Source organism: Parasteatoda tepidariorum, chromosome 10, assembly GCF_043381705.1.
Source record: "Parasteatoda tepidariorum isolate YZ-2023 chromosome 10, CAS_Ptep_4.0, whole genome shotgun sequence".
NCBI classification, from domain to species: domain Eukaryota; kingdom Metazoa; phylum Arthropoda; class Arachnida; order Araneae; family Theridiidae; genus Parasteatoda; species Parasteatoda tepidariorum.
Window position 1 is genome coordinate 74916032 of NC_092213.1, and position 18747 is coordinate 74934778.

The following is an 18747-nucleotide window of genomic DNA, read 5'->3' on the forward strand; positions in this document are numbered from 1 at the left end:
AAACAACTTTGCCTTTTTTTAAATTTTGATTAATTACTAAGTCGTCAATTATGACCTCAGTAAGCTAATAAATGATGAGAGACACAATAATATCAACAAAGAATATGAGAAATTAGAAAATTTATTTACTTTTTTAAATAAAATAAACTGGTAGGTACTGCGAAATTTAAGTAGCATGTATTTTTTTTTTTTACTTAAAAGCTTATTGAATGCGCACAAGATCACCGTTGTTTTACTACTCCATTAACCTTGCCAGATGACGTTTACGATACGTCTTGTAGTAATGTTGGAAGTCGAAGTAAATTTTTTAAAACGATGGTCGAGAATCATGCAATTATTACTTAAACTAAGTTGATAATTTTCAATTTAACTCTGTTTTAGTTTTAGAAAATATAGCAAAGGTAGATTGCATTATAAATATATATTTTGGTGAAAATGAATGCCTTTTTTTTGCATCGAAATGAGAAAATAAATAAAATAAGAGTGTACCAGCTTCTAAACACCGTTCTTTCGCTATTTGAACTTCTTTTCGTCTCTCATCTGAAAGTTTCTCGTGTCTTTCTTTCCTTCTGCTTAGCCGATAAACTATTAGATGGTGCTTTTTCACTACCTTTATGCCAAGGGTTTATTGCAAATGAATGAAACACATGGAGTAAAATATATAGAAAGAATGGAAACGCTTATCCTCATTTTCGTTAGTTATAAATCATCTAACTCTATTAGAACTGTGTGAAAGTTCTTACAAAAAAGAGGTTACAAGTTCGTTTAATTAAAAAGATTGAAAGAGAAATAAGAAATAACAGAATTAGTTGAATTATTTATGCTCATTTTTTTATGTATATATTTCATTTCTAAACAATGTTTATTTTTGAAAAGTAATTGTTATACTTAAAGGAGCAATTTTTAGGAATTTTTTATCCTTAAAAACGTATTCTTTTTAAGGGAATTCTTATTTTTATTAACATAATATTTTTTTTTATTTAATCATACACAGAGAGTTTTGAAATCATCGCTTTAAATTTATATTTAACATGCTTGTCACCATATATGGCAGTACTTTTACTTTCGTTACTTGTACCGCCGGTACAAGTAAAAAGTACGTACTTTTACTTGTACTTCGTTACTTTTTAAATTTAGTACTTTTACTTGTACTTTCGTTACTTTTTTAGGGAAAAAGTACAAGTATTTGTAACGGAAATGTCGAATGAAATCGTTACTTTTTTCTAAAACTCGGTAAGCTTTCTAAAAAAAATCCAATCGATATCCAGTCGTAAAAAAATTATTTGTGAAATATAATACTGCAGTACCTTCTAGTGCTCCCGTTGAGCGCTTATTCAGCGTGGCTAAGCACGATCTGAGAAATTCTCGCAGCAGACTCAGTGATACCACTTTCGAAATGAAATTATTTTGCAAAATGAATAAAAATATTAGTAGTTATTTTCATTCATTTTCGAGTTTTATACATTTATTTAATACATTTTAAATAAAAAATGCTTGATTTTGTTATTACGTTTTTCAATTTTCCTTTTGAACTCACTAATAATACATTTTTGTCTTAATACATTTTTTCTAAATACATTTTTACCTAGTACATTTTTTACTAAAATTATGTTTACGCCCGACCTTGTCAAACAACGCCCAGTCAAATCTCTAAGAACTTCAGAACTATTTGTGCTATTGAAAACTATTATAATTACTATTTTAACTCTTAAAAACTCGAAGATATTAATTTAGGCGCTGATACTAAAATTCGTTTAAAAATTTTAATTATTCCGTTAGGCAGAAATGTTCGGAAAATGATTTTCTCGCATGACTTCAGCATTAGCCATTGTTACAAATAAAACTGTAGGCTGTTCTGTTTCAACTTATACTGCACATTCAATTATTTTTTACTAGCTCAAAGATCACAAAGCTATCTGAAACCCCGTGTTTGCTTTGTTTATGTTTGTGCTTTTAAAACGCGTTTCTATAGAGTAAAACAATTTTAAATCAATGGTAATTTAAATAAATAAAAATAATAAACTAAAAATTAAAATCAATAGATAAAATTTCTTTTTCGTGCAAATCCATAAAAAGTTTGATATTAAAATTATATTTGATTTTAAAATTATATTATACGATTATATTATAAAATTATATTATAATATTCTTCCGAATTTAAAAATAAATTAATGTCCATAACTTTCAAAATTAAAAATAATTAAATAAATAACAACAATTTTGCAAAAACATTAAAGAACATAAGAATATTATTCAATAAAATTTTAGGTTACTTTGAATTTTCGATTTCCTAGAAATGTACTTTTAAATCGTTACTTTTTTTGTTTAGTACTTGTACTTTTACTTGTACTTTTTACTCGTTACTTTTTAAAATAAGAACTTTTTACTCGTTACTTTTTTTAAAAATACTTGTACTTTTACTCGTTACTTTTTAAGAGTAACGTTGCCATGTATGCTTGTCACACATAAAATCATCATTGAAACTGCTTGTTTGAAGTCGAAATCTTATTTTTGAGTAATAAAAAAAAACTTTTTTTAAAATCTAATGAATGAGTACAATTACCAAGCCGCATCAGGGACAATAACCACACTACATGGGTTAAATCAGTAGCATTAGTATTATAAATTTGAGAAACTCTTGATGAAAAAGCTCATAGAAATTCTTCACATAAGGCTTGATCGTTTGGATGCAAAACTATACATTAAAAAAAGTCTCAAAATTTTTGTATTGAAATAAATGAAGAAAGATGAATATATAGTATATCTGAGTTTTCCTTTTTTTTTATGTACTTTTTATTGACTACTTGAATTTTTTTTTATTCTTCAAAGATAAAGAAACTTAAATTGGTTTTTCTACATAACTTGTATGTAAGTAGACGCGTTCAATAGCAAAAAGATAAAATCGTAAAACATTATATAAGAAAAAACAGTACTTTAAAGAAAATTAGTCAGGGATTATTTGTAAGGGAACTCCAGGTGAAGAAATCCACACCACCAAACCATCATTGAATGACTCCCCCAAGAGTAATATGTTCTCTATGCTCATATCTTATAATTGTGAAAAATATTCTAAATACGATGTTATAAAGTTGCAAAAAAATAATAAATAAATAAACAAATAATTAAAATATAAGTTTTGCATAATCAATTACTGTTCTCCAAAAATGATTGTGTCTATGCACTCATTTGCATTTTTTAAACTACACAGTTGAATTTTTCTTAGTAACCACCACTAAAAATTGTTTTTCCAATGGAAGTATATATGCATGAAAATTCCTGCTTAGTAACCCACTAACGCATACCTGCCAACTCTTCCGGATTTTCCGGAAGATTTTATTTTCATATTTAAAGTGGTAGCAATACTCAGGTTATTCCAATTAACTTTTTGAATTATAATGATAATTATAAATGAGTTTGACCACTACTACATATAAATAATTACAATAAATATATGAAAGCGTAATAACCCTTGCTCAAGCGAATTTCAACGGGATCAAAATATAAATATATTTTTGACTCAGATTGTTTTTCGTTTATTGTGTTACAACCACTCTGAAAATACATTCTCGGAAAGAATGAAAGTTGGCAGGTATGCTAACGATCAAGTGGTATATTCAAATAAGAAATATGTTCTAATATTAACCTAAATATACTACCACCACTAAAATTTTTCAAGAACTGTGGGAACCCTGCTTTCGCTTCATACAATCCCTTATTCAAATAATTTTTTTTACTTTTTGGTATATAATCTTGTTCTTTATAGATGTTTTCTTGCTATTCTAAATTGATTAAAGTCCTCTTGTAATTTAGTTATCGTTTTATTTAACGTTTCAATATTTAGGCTAAGATCTTGAATCAAACTATAGTTAGGATGTTTGAAATTCAGCCACCGTCAGGTTAAACATTGTCACCTGTTTGAAGATTTTCATTGCCTTCCATCTTGTTTCTCGAGGTTCCTCGTGAAGCGTTCCTAGTAAGAAGAAAAACCAGGTACACCTCGGGAAGCAAAACACACGCACATAGCCAGAATTAATATCGCGCAGGATGAACGTACGAAAGTTAGTGCACAATGATAAAAACTATGCACTTACGCACCATCGGCATACACTAAAATAACGATTTTTTCAGGTTTTTTCTTGTAAGAGTTTACATTTTGAGGTAGTCAAAATCATTAGGAAAAAAGTTTAATTAAACATGGTGATGCAAAAGAGGAACAACTACGTAAAATATCCCAGAAAAATCTGTGGGGAAAGGCGAGAGAAGATGGCAAGTAATCAAATGGTTACTCCTATTGTAGTGAAACGGCAATATCAGTTTAGCGGCCTTGAAACTGTAAATAAACTATTGTAATTTAACCCCTTAACAGTGACATATATTTCAGAAAAATAAACCAAAAATGGAAAATTTTTCTGACTGTTTAATTTTGTTCGTTATAAAAGTTGGAAAATGGTTTTTTTGTTACAAAAATAAAATTTTAAATGCAATAACTACTGTATTTATAATTTTTACATACACATAAAAAAGTAATGGATTACTCACACATCTTATTCAATTAGAGCAAATTAAACAAAATTTTGAAGCTAAATGTAATGTAGCTAGTATAATATAATATAAAAACACAACAATATGATACATAAATTTTACAAATCTTTTGCAGGGAGGCTGTTGAATTGAAGGCTTGGAGGCCGAGAGAAGAAGGACCAGCTCAAGCCTTGCTAGAGACAAGACGTGTTTTTCTCTGCTTCGCAATTATGCCGTATCACTGAACTGCCCGCGGCGGAAAAGTTTTNAATGCCAAAACAGTATAGATGAATCGGTTAGAAGCGCTTCGCGCTTAACACCGAGATTCCACTCATATCAATCAATCAAAAATCTTTTGCAGTATGGCAACACCTGACGACACCCACATTTTCCCTCCCTTGACTGAGGTCGTAATTGGTAAAAAATTATGACCACATCTATTAGGAAAATATTGAATCAAGTATCTTAAAGTAGAAACGAACACAACTCGGGCTTCACAAAATAGAAACGTTAATTTTTCTCCTGCCCGAAGTCAGTTCGGGCATCACAGATACTGCACGTATTAGTTGCCCGAACTGGATTCAGGCGACACTGGCAAGGGGTTGATCGAAAATGAATTAATTGAAAGTAGGCGTTACTTTTAATGGTGTGCGCTAATGCACATGCAAAAATGTAACACAATCAACTAGTTAAAAATTTTCAAATTTGTTGAAGTACAGTAATGGTTACACGCTTAATGGCTCTGTATAAAAAAAAAATTTAAATTTAAAAAAAAAATAACAAAAAAGAAAAAGAAGAAAAACAGAATTATAGAATTTGAATCTATTCTTATTGAATGAGGGCAGATCACAACAACCCAGCAACCTACGAAAGTAGGTAGGTCACACAGGGACGACCTGTACCCTTCCAAAAATTACGACCAAGTAATTCTTGGCGGTGCCAAGCGTTACCAAGGCACGTTATTTTCCTTACTCATTAGTTTAAGGCACGATTATAAAAAGCTGAGGCAAAAATAATAAAACAATTTTTCTTTTTAAAATACTGGTAGATATTTTAATATTAAATTTTGGGAATGTATTGTTAAGTGTATTTTAATAATAAGACAACGCTATCCGCTGTTCTTAAAAATGCAAAGCAAATATATATCAGTAACAAGTTTAAAATGATCTTAGTTTGTATTAAGAAATCATGACTTAAGAATCGAAGCATGTTATCAACATTTACGTTAATCATTCTTTGGGCGTCACTGTATAGGTTTCCTGTGTTGTAATATCATTTTCTCTTTTTTCTTAATGCAAATGTCAACCACTTCATAACTTAATGGACTAAACGTCATATTTTTCATTGTCTTTTTTATCTTTCGTGAACGAATGAATTGTGTAAAATATCAATGCATACACACCATACGATATTTGAATAAGTAAATTGCATAAAAATGTATCATAACTTACACTGATAATGGAAAGTTGCAATTCAATTTCTGCTGGCTGTTACAAGATCAAAATTGTGCACACCTTTTTTTCTAATTTCTGTTGACAATTTTTTAAGAATCACAGGAAATGAAATTAATAGTTTATGAATAAAAACCATAACTTATTCGCTTTATTTTTTGTTTACTTTTTTTTAATTTTTCTTTTAATAATAGTAATTTCTTATCTTAATACAGCCGGCGAAAAACATGAGTAAAAGTGTCACAGGGCGCCCATACGCAAAAGGTGCCAAAATGTGATACACTTTTTTTCGAAAAATTCCAGATGTCAAAATAAGTTTAGTAGTAAAAAGGACTAAAATTTACAACCAAGGTCGGGATAGCCACGTTGGTAGGGCACTGGGCCCATGTCTAAGAGATCGTGGGTTCGATCCCTGCCTGCCGAAAACTCCCCGTGTAGTAAATGGTGACTGATGCACGTTAAATCTGTCGAGTTGCAAAGTCCTCCATGTTCCCATAACAAATCAATACCTCTGGGAGTACTGATCCAGGAGTTTCCTTGTCGAATTGGCTTGTCTGGATTGGTTCAAAATTGCAAGTCTACGGAGTTGAACATTAGTAGTCGTAAACCCAAAATTGGATCGGCTGTTCAACAACGGTTATAAAATAAAAACCTTACAACAAGAGATCCAAGGTGGATCAGGAGATAGAGCGCTTGCCTATCACTGAGGTGTCTAAGAGCGAACAACCTCCATTACTACCTTTCACTGTGGAACAGAGAGTGGTCGCTCCCTAGAGGCTTCACTCTACGTTATTCATATTGAAATTTCTAACAAATTTCCAACGGAATAACAAATATTCCGAGAAATTTCTAACAAAAGCAGTGAATGCTAACTTTAAATAGCGTTATTAAATGTTTATTGCACTGAGCCAGAACAAATTTAATTGGCTATCGAAATGGGCTGCATGTGGCGTAGAGCAGAACTCTCTGCCCATGGTAACACTTTGCATGCTTTGACTATTAACGTATGGAGAGTCATGGGAGACGAAAGTACGTTAGTCTTGGTTTTCAAATAGATTTAAAACTTTTAAGTTAAGAGACTATATGGAACCGGAAACTACATTGAACATAGTTCCAAAAGAAAGCGTAGTGAAAATTTGAAAAAATAATTGTGGCAATTAAATACGAAAAAGAATTAAGAAAGGGGAAAATATCGTAGTACATTCCTATACAACTGAGAAGAGAAGGAGAGGGAAGGAGAAACGGTCAAGCCATGGAACCGCTCTTCTCTCCAGATGGCGTATTCGAGCATTGTGATTGCGACTATAATTGAGTAACTCTTCTAAATTTTCCTAATCGGCGCAAAAGGCATATTGGCTGATTGTAATAAGACTAAAAAATGTCAGACTGATTAGGAAGAACTGAATTTTTTTTTTAATTTTTCAATTAAGATGCCGGTGGAATTTTTAAAGCTATTTAACGACGAATGCAGGCAAGAAACATTTTTGTACAGTTAATCACATCTCAGTGTTTACCAAGATATATTTATTTTGGTTGTATACTTCGATTATGTAATGTAATTATTTTTTAGTTACTAAATGTTAATTTGAATATTTTGCTTTTCTTACTAAAATTTTTAATTACAAATTAAAACCAAATCTCGGTATTAAAATTTTTTATATTATTTTCCAAACAAAAAAACTCCACATTAAAATGCATAATTTCATGGAATAATTATTATAAGAATTCGAAATCTTTCGGACTCTTGGCGAAATTGAGTGGAGAAATTGAGATGTTAGAAGTAGGCGTAACTAGTAAACCAAAAATTAAACTTAGTGTGGAAAGTAGGTGTAACTTGAATGTTTTTAGAAAAGGAGGTTAAACACATAGAGAAGATATAATTTCCCCCTCAATTACGAATGTTTTAATAAGATAGCTAAATTATGACCCTAAATTGAGAGACCTCAATTACGAATGTTTTATTGATATAACACATTTTTATTTTATTCTATTTTATGTTTTTTTTTTAAATAGTAGAAACTAAAGTGGACAAGCCTGTAGGGGCAGGGATAGGATGACTCGATACAAACAGATTTCGAAAAACTAACATAAGGGAAAAATAAACTTGATATCAGGAAAATGTTGCTGTTAGGAGCATTTGCGAACTGACGACCTCATGGACATGGGTCCAATGCCCTACCAACCAGGCTATCCCGCACCATATTATGTATATAAGTTGCTTTAGCTATGTAAGTGACGCCTAATTATGTTCTAAAAAGTAACGCCTACTTTCAACTAATTTAATTTTGATTAAATTCAACAAAATTTACTAAGTATTAGTTCTTAAGATAATAAATTCAATAGTTTAATGAAAAAACAATGGAAAACAATTGATTTCAAATGAAAATTAAAATATCTTAACACTTTGTTGACTGGTAATTTTACACAGAAACTATGCTAGGCCACCATCTATTATTTTCTAATAGAGTATGTGAAGGCAAAACATTCTAAATAAACTCCAATAAATTTTGTCTATATTGAATCAAATGAAATTAAACTTTGGAATATTCTATATCACCCTTGGTTTTCAAAAATTGAAATAATGTGCAATCAGTAATGTGTTAGTAACACGAATATGAATTAAGACAACAATATATATATCTGTGTAATATCAATTTTATCAATGTATAAACTAATTGCGCAATTATAGGATTAATGCAGACCAAGAAAATATTTTTTATACATTGCTGAATCTTGCAACGCTGGTTATTAGACTATTTTTCTGGAAATTTGAACTCTAAAATATAACTATAATGTTATTATTATTTTTTTATATTACTTAATTTTGCGACATCTGTTTCAGCAATAGACTACTTTTCTGGAAGTTTAATTCTTTTAGGAACATGATCACGTATGATCACGCGATTCTCTCTTCACGGTCACATGTAAAACAAATTAATCTAGCGGTCCAGAATCACATGGACGTGATCTCAATACGATACTCTCGTATAAGTGCGGATACGTACTCTTTAGTACGCGGGCTCTTGGAATTAGTGGACCTGGAGTAACGCTTCTTTCTCATTCAGCCGGTCTTGAAGGGGGAAAACACTGAAATATAACTGCACTGAATTTTTTTATTATTTGCTGATTTAACAACATTAGTTTCAATAATAGATTATTCTCTTATCTAAACTATAGAGATCATATTTTAAGAATCGAGAATCCAAAACCTTCGAAAAAAAGTATATTTATTATAAAAATATGCGTCTTTGCGTCAGATTTCACGTATTAAAATATATTAAATATTTTTAATATGTGAAATCATGTATTTAATATCTGATTTCACATATTAAAATATATGATTTCACATAATATAATATATACTACACAAATGAATTAGCATATTTAGTAGTTAGGGTTATGCCTTCAAATCATTAAGATTGAGTACTAGTAATTGAAAATACTATCATAATGCATATACGCTATGCATATACATTACCATGACATTTTAACTCTTGCAGTGAATATATAATTTATTTCTAAAACAGCCATTTGTGTTAATTTTAAGTTAATCTTAAAATTGAAACATCACCGTAAAAGGTTATTTGGACATTTTATTTTAATTTTTATAAGATACCATGATAACTGTAAGTAAAGATGTGGAAGCAATCAGAACCAATCTAGAATAAGATTACTAAAAATAAATTGAATTGGAGCAATTAATTAAACAAAGAATTTTTTTTCTTAAAAAGTTGATAAATAAAACAGTTTGACACTGCATGTAACTAATAGTTACTATCCAAAGCAAATATTATCCTGAAAAGTTGGCATGTCTTTGTGCCTCTCTAACTATTAGTAAAGATATTAAAATCAAAATCTATCAAATTTTATGAATTCTACCGAAATTTTCAAAAGGACCTTCTTTCTAAGATTTGCACTTTTATTTTATATATAAATTTCACTTGACAAGATTTTCATTAAATTTTGAAACGTCAAAAAATTGGTGTAGTTAACATCTTTTTTTGAACCAAGAATTAATAAAAGAAGTAAAACTAAAATGTTAAAATTGCATACACTTTTTACCTGTGTAATTCTCCGGAATGAATTTAAAATGCAATGGTAAAAAGATTTCGCATGATTTGACTGCAAAGTCTGCTATATAAACCTATTCAGGACATTGTCCTAAGATTCAGGGCGAATAAATTTCTCTTTTCGTTTTTCAAGTATCAACATCAACAAAGATTATGCATTGCTGATTTGCAGAACATTAAGAAGTTCCCTTCTGCATGAATCCCGCAGAGAAGAAACTTTATACTCATCAGCGACATATTAAATATCGCAGGCTATTCATACGGATAATGCTCGTGCACAAATCCGCATTACAGTTGCCGCCAATTTCGTGTGGTTGTTAACCAGTTCTTCCCAAGATTCAGTTTCTACAATGGATTTGAAATGTGTTTCAATAAATTTCATCACTTCATTCTTCAAAACATCATCGCTATGGTGGTTTGCAAGTTTCAGCAAAGAGCATGCATTGCTGACTTGCAGAATATTAAGCAGCTCCCTCCGACATGAATCACGCAGAGTCAGAACTTCATATTTATCAGCGACATAATAAAGATCGCAGGTCTCATCGAAACTTGCTCTTCTATAAGTCCCGGAATACAAATAATTCACAAATCGTTTCATCGCCGGTAATCGAATATCTGTTATATCGATTGAGTTTGACAAATCGAATAATTCGCCAGTGATATGATTAAGCATTCTATCAAACACAGGTGATCGGGCACGCAAGATAGTTTTGTGTACTTTTAAGTCGTTGCCATCTACACAAAAAGTGAAGTCGGTGTTGATGGATTGTTCAAAAATTTTTGAGAAATCATTCGAAAGTCTCTTCAGAGATTCAAGTTCGAAAACTTCCGAATTCATCAAAGAAGGTTGTTTCTTACAGCTACTATCAGTTACTTCAATGACGTCATTAATCGTAGACGTATTTTGCACTAGTCTGTTGCATGGAGGAATTGCACTAATGATACTGTTACTTTCACCTTCAAAGATATTATTCGTTGATGTATTTTGCATTGATTTGTTGCATGGAGAAATTGCGCTAACCATAGAGATACTTTCAGTTGCTTCAAAGATGTCCTTAATCGTTGATGTATTTTGTATTGGCCTGTTGTAGAGAGGAAATGCGCTAACCATGCAGCTGCTTTCAGTAGCTTCAATGACATCATTAATCGTAGATGTATTTTGCTCAAGAATGTTGCTTGAAGGAATTGCACTAACCATACAGTTACTTTCAGTTGCTTCAAAGATACCATTAATCGTCAATGTATTATGTACTGGTCCGTTGCAGGGAGGAATTGCGCAGATCAAACAGCTACTTTCAGTTGCCTCAAACATATCATCAATCGTAGATGTCTTTTGCATTGGTCTGTTGTACGGTGGAATAGCACTAATTACTTTCATGGAACAAACAATAGTCAGTGATTCATTTTTTAAGGAAGGTAACTTACAATCACTTAATAAATCTGTTTTCTGGTTGGCTTTAGAGCAATGGATGGTAGCAGAATTGTTGTAAAACAGTTTTCCATGGCTCCGTGATGCGCTGATCTCGAAGAGTATCCCTGAAGCTACGGAAATTCTGTTACACAAGTTTAAAGTTATTTTCGACCAAGAGGGTCGTTTTAATTCCAAAAAACAGGCACATTTCGGAGACAGATAAAACTCTGCGCTTTGGATTGTCACGTTATATTCCAAACCACTAAAATTTTCAATTTTCCATTCACAGTAAAATCCATTTTCACAAGAGCTATGAAAATGGATTATAATATTTCCGAAAGTAACGGTTTCCATTCTCAAGTATAAATATGAATTTAATAAGAGCAACTTCATTCAAAGCACCCGCATTTTTCACTCACTGATAATATTTTTATCAGCTTCAAAATGATAAGATATCCCCACCTGTGTTATTAAAACAATAATAACTTGCGCATTATCTTACTTTAGCTTCATGGTCGTCAGCCTATATTTACCAACAGATAGGGTGATTTAATACATTATTTTTAAAATTGACTTCTTGTTCTATATGAAGTAATGGAATCATACCTTCCAACTAATAAGTTTGAGAGAAATATGTACCCAATAATGCCTAGCAAAAAAGTAAAGTAAGCTTCTTTTATTTCCCACCAGCATTTAAACTCGTCAAATCCGATTAATTTCAACGTAGTGATCATAAATATTTCTCGACTTAAAAACTGTAAAAAAGGCTGATGCTGTTCAACTTTACATTAAATTTTTGTTTTGTTGCGCAAAAATTTGAAACTTAACACTACAAGACGTGTACAAAAATGCACTATGGGATAAAAATATTTAACATTCGATAGTTAGAGAGTTATCAGGCTGTTCTGAAAGTATTTATTTATTTATGAAAATGAAAGGAGATTTTCTTATAGTGAATAAATATTTTATTGAATCACACAGTGTTAATTTCGGTCCCATACCTTTTGCTAACTTTCTGACAGTAGCACGATTCCATTTTTGATCTTTGCTGGCAAAAAACTGATACAAGTGATTTTTGATCACCTTATTTGAGGTAAATATTTTACCAATTTAAAAAAATTAGAGAGCGCAACATGGTGGTAGACAATCCATTTCTTGTCCCCAGTAATGATGCACTTCAAAAATGGATAATTTTTTTGCCGTTTGAGCAGCAAATCTCACAAATTCTTTACCGTAAAAGCACGAGGAAACCATATGTCAAGCTTCAAGATTAAACATAACATGGGTCGAATTCGAGTGTATTGTTATTCGCCAGATAGCGTCAATTAATGCTTTTATTGACTCTTCAATAGTTTAAAATGGCTTGGCGCGTCATACTTTTATAACCGTCGTTGAACAGTCGACCCAACTTTTTTGGGTTTACGACTATTAATGTTCAACTACGTAGCCTTGCAATTTTGAACCCAATCCAGAAGACAAGGGAACTAACTCCTGGATCAATACTGGGAGAAATTTTACCTTCGTGGAGGACTTTTTGATGAAACTAACCCGCATTTGCGATACTTAGAGAGGAAGACCATGAAAACCTCTCACGGTTAGCATAACTTTTTTTATAGCAAAAAGGCTAAATTAGTCGAAAATTCTACTTTTCCCTTTTCATATTTAAAAGGGTACCAACCAAAAACAACTGCAAAGAATCAATCACACTTCTACTTTCAGGGGAAAACATATTGCCTGCTAGAATGCAACTTGGGGATTTGAAATTTACTATGCTTCCATATTTATTTATTAACTTAACACTAAGTTTTTTTCTTTCTCGAAAGTTATTGTAAAAGTGATTTTTTGCGAATTTTTTATCACTTTTTGCATTACGTTTCATTTTGTTTTGCGCCATTAAATCAAGAAGACTTAGAAACTTGAAATTATAAAGGTGTGTAGAAAAAAGTACAGGGAATACGACATAATGAAAAAAAAATTAAGACCCAATAATTATTAACTAGTAGGATAAAAAACCATTTCTGGTCAATTTGTAGTCTGCAGAAATGCAACTACGGAGTCAAGATTCGACATGCTGAAAGTTTGTCGAATTCTGCATGTTTTATTTATGTACATTATTAATGCAAATTTTATTTCGAAATTTCAGTTTGCTCAAATTAATTGAAAACTTAGTTATTTTTAGGGAATTTTGTTTCAGCCTTTTGACTTTCATTTGTTGCAGAAAATTTATTTTTCGCTCAAGAACTTATTTCTTTATTTTTACAAACTCTCGCTCGAGTAATAACGTGTAACACCGCCTCTGGATTTGATAACCGCCTGGATTCGGTTAGGAAGTGAGCTCACAAGGTTTTGCAAGTACGTCGAATCCAGTTTAAGCCCCTCGTTGAGGATTTGTTGGCGCAAATTCACCAAATTGTGAGAATGCTGATTTTGGCGTTTTACCCGTTGTTCCAATATGTCCCACAAAATTTCAATGGGGTTCAAGTCAGGTGATTTCGCAGGCCAGCCGAGATGTAATGGAGTGTCTGAGTGTTCATAAAACCAGTCACATATCCCCATGAACTTTGCTGTCGTCATCTTGAAAAATAGTGGTATCGACAACACACTCTGCATGCAGAAGGTGACTGAAAGGCAACTCCGAAATGTCCAGAACATTTAAATAAACATGCCGGATCATGTTAGTGGCCACTTCAGTGAGGGAACCCAGTCCATAATAAGAAAAACACCCCCAAGACATGACAGACCCACCTCCGGCTTGCACCCAGTCAGGATGAAATGCTTCATCTGGTCTGCGTTGCACTAGCAGACGTGCGTCTTTTGAATAAATGCAAAAACGTGATTCGTCAGACCGCATTACATTCCGCCAGTCAGCAACTATCCACGTTCGGTGACTTCTAGAGTCCACAGAAGTCGAGTAGCCTTTTGAGCAATGACCCCTTACGAGATGTTCGACTCCATATGTTCATTGCATGCAGCTCCCTTAGCAATGTTTTCTCACTAACAGGATGGGATGGATCTTCATTTAGTAACTGAAGCAATTCCTGTCCAGTTTGGCAACGATTTTGATTGAAAAGTCGTGAAACACGTCTCCGGTCACTTTCATGCAGGATCTTTTTCCGACCACAATTTTGACGGCGTCTTTCGTGACCACGTATATTACACCACTGCTTGTAGACACGAGATTTGAAACGACAACAAATCCAGCAACTTCATTCACCATATGACCATTGGCACAGCCAAACANTTTTGATTGAAAAGTCGTGAAACACGTCTCCGGTCACTTTCATGCAGGATCTTTTTCCGACCACGTATATTACACCACTGCTTGTAGACACGTTGAACAGTCAGCTTTGAAACGACAACAAATCCAGCAACTTCATTCACCATATGACCATTGGCACAGCCAAACACAATTGCCCCTTTTTGCCACTATCACATCTTTACTCTTACCCATATTTACACATAATTTTCAGTTCAAACAAAAATGTCTCACAGATAACTACTTGTCTTTGATCAGGTTGAAGCAATGTGCATGCAGTTGAGCACGTCGCTTGACCACTGCGTCATCTAACGAAACCTAAGGATTCATCCGTGCTTGAGCACTAGGGTGACTAATTTTTTGTTTATATACTACTACTACTACACTATTCACCTTACTCATAAATTTGTAATTAAATAATTATTCAAACTCCGTTATCTGCAGATCCAACAATTAGTCCACTATACAAAGTGGTTCACAATATCCAAATTCATGAAGGGAAAAAAATTTAGCATATTGCAATAGCATGTTTGAAACAGTGATTACAATAGTACATAATTTTTTTCAACTCATTAATTAGAATATGAACCAATCCAATCCAACTCCGGGGGAAAAAAACCCAGTTTGCCTGTGTGTATAGAATTATTTTATAACATATCTGAAAAGCACAAGGCCATCTAGAAAAATTTAATTACATTATTTATGAAATATTGTGTAATGATTGTAAATATTATGATTGTGTAAAGACTGTGTTATGAAAAATCATAAATTATTGGGTGAGAAAAACAGCTGCCAAGGAAAAAGAAAACTGTATGAAGTAACGTTCAAACTTTATTCATAACACATACAATAGAAAAGTTATAATAAAAAAAATAAGAAAAAAAAGCAAAATATATACATACGCTCAACATATATAGCAGTAAATGCAAAAGCATGAACTATATATATACATAAAAATATAGAATGAAACAATCAGAATTTTATATTCTGATATAAATTGTACTGAATGGTAAAAAGATAAAAAATTTAAATTTTATACAAAGTTATACAATGTTTCCGTTATTAAAATTTAAATGAACTGATTCAGAAGGAAAAAAATCATTGTTTGTTCAGATAAAATTTAATAGGAAACCAAATAAAGATGATTTTTATGTAAAAAGAAGTAATTGAGGTATATAATGTTTTTTCTCTGAATGAACCTATAATTCAGAATCAAAATTTGATATTAATAAATGCAATATTCGAGAAAAAACTTTGATCTTACTAAGTTACAAAATTAAGATCTTCTTTTACATAAAGGATGCTAAACATAACATAGTTACAATAAAATAACAATATCACAAAATTTTCATAACATTTCAGAGAACATGTTTTCTCTGCCATAAGGTGAACGAAATCTTAATAACGCAGAAGAAATAATAACAAAAAATGTAAACATTTATGAAACATAATTCTAAAAGAAAAAAAAAAGTCTCCTACAATGCTGATTTTTATAGATAGATAATTTTAATTAACAAATATCATAACCAAAAATTATACATAAGCACTGAAATATTATAAGGATACATTACATAGATACTTAATCACATGTGAATATTTTGTTTTGAGGAATTTCAAACTTGTACTTTTTTTTTCCTATTAACATGTTTAAGCCAATGAAATGCTAAATGTAAATTTATATACTAAAGATGATCAAAAAGTTCAAGATTCAGCTATACATTTCCAGGCTAATCTAAAAAAATCTTGAAAATATATGAAATTATATAATATGCTTAAAAGTAATTTCCACCTGCAAGCTCTTATTAGGAATGCTTCTTTATTCTAAGAATTAAGTTTTTTTTCTTTTTTTTCTTGGATGACTTTGACAAGTGAAGTTAATTCCAAAATAGAAAATACAGTAGGGAACCGATTATCCGGAACGATCGGGACCATCGCTATTCCGGATAACTGATNTTTTTTTTTTTTTTTTTTGGATGACTCTGACAAGTGAAGTAAATTCCAAAATAGAAAATACATGAATATAAAAGCATAAAACACACATATAAAGTTGTTCTAAAAATGGACAAAAAGAGAATTATATAATGTTACTTTGAAAAATAATGAATGTAATTCACACATTTTTATGACTTATTAAATCAGTCCTGGAAATAAATAGCTAAAAACAGAAGCTTCGCCAACAGCTATAAGGAACTCAAAACCAATATATCATGACTGCGTGGAAAATATGGCAAGTGTTTGACTTAGTTTTATGACAACTAGTTTTTGACTCAGGAAATACAAAATAATTCGCAAAAGAGTTCAGGGACTATAAGTTTTATGATAACTAGCTTTTGACTCAGGAAATAGAAAATTAGTCAAAAGAGTTCAGAGACTAAAATTCTATAAGCACTTTTCAAATGCAGGATGCATAGTCAAATTTTTAAACAAAAAAAAAATAAGTACCTTTAAGCACCTTTTAATTTTTTAAATATTTTTTTCAACAGCAAAGAAATTATTAAGGCATGAAAACATTTTATTTTGCTATCAGCGAAAATATTTGGCAATGTTTAGTAGAATTCAGCAAAAATTTGAAATATTATTGGATTGCTTTCAGAGAATAGGAGATAAAGCCTGAACTCTTGGCTACAATTGTCAAAGCAATTTTAAAAAAATTTATTTTGGAAAGAAAAGCAAAATTAAGTATTACTTATAAACACACAATAAAAGATAAGTACCATTTATGGGTTTTTAATAAATTAAAACCAAAAACTAGCACCATAGAGCATTGATTTCACAAATGCTACACATCCTGAAATACTTAAATATTCAAGAGCTTCAAAATTACTATACTTTAATAATCAATATTCAGTGATGAAAAATAAGAAATAAGTTACTATCTATCTGAACATTCAAAATTTAAAATTGATGCGACTGTGAAATCAAAATATGTTTAAAAAAGATTTTATAGAAAATTTTTTTAATTTTTATTTAAAAAAATAAAATAAAAATTCAACCAGGCAGTGAAAACAACAATTAACAGTGACATCAGTAATTAAAAAATCAACAGTGACATATCAAGAGTAAACAAGTGATTTAAGGCACTTTTGTTATCAATAAAAAATAATAATAAACAGTGATACATCAAGAGTAAACAAGTGATCTAAGGCACTTATGTGAGCAATAAAAAAGGAATCAGTCACAATACTTCAAGAGTAAAGAAATGATTTAAATGAGCAATAATAAAGGAATCAACATTAGTTTTGGCAAATTTCTCACTTTCACATAAAGAAAATTCAGCATAATAAACACAATATCACAATATAATAACTGACTTTATACAGAAAACAAATCATTCATAAACTAGAAAATGAAATTGATCAAGAAAATCTTTCACAATCCTAAGGTTTGCTTATAAAGATTCAGAAATAATGAACAATATTGACAAAAGCAAAAATAGATAACATAATCAGTAATTATCAGTCACCAGTTTTTGCATACTTCCATCAATCAATCAAGGGAAAAAGAGAAAAAAAAAAGGACAAAAAAGTTACTTATCCAGAATTCCTAGGAATACCCATATTTATGAAAAATTTCAGAGTATTAGAGAAAAGTTATAATTTTTTAAAAAAAAAAAAATTGTTTCTGGAGTTTGGTTTTAACCCTTAAACCATCCACTTAATACTGACCACCACTATGATACTGAACACAATGTTAAATTACATGTGACAGAGTAAATTAATATTACATATTTCTTTAATTGTTAACTTATTTTCATTTAAGCATTTGTAATGCATTTAGTGTTATGTGTATTTAAGACATTGATTCTTATTGGGTAGTAAATATTAAGCAAGTTCCAATTATAAAATTTTGCTGATTCTAAACAAAACACGAATTATTCATAATTCTGAATTCGATTAAACACAGCAGCCCTTTGATTATTTATTTTTGTTACTACTTTTATATGAATTGAGAAATTTATTTCAGACTAATTGAATATTTTTTCGATTACCTAATCTTCTGAATTTTGATCAAATTTTATTTACTGAATAAATAATCTAC

The 18747-nt window shown here is 30.9% G+C and overlaps 1 non-coding gene across 1 annotated transcript; it reads right to left on the reverse strand.

The window, feature by feature from the left end:
- Nucleotides 1-5359: 5359 nt before the first annotated feature.
- LOC122271971 (U12 minor spliceosomal RNA) lies at nt 5360-5510 on the reverse strand. The gene has a single exon (XR_006226707.1). It is a non-coding gene; the product is annotated as a U12 minor spliceosomal RNA (small nuclear RNA).
- Between the last annotated feature and the right edge of the window lie 13237 nt (nt 5511-18747).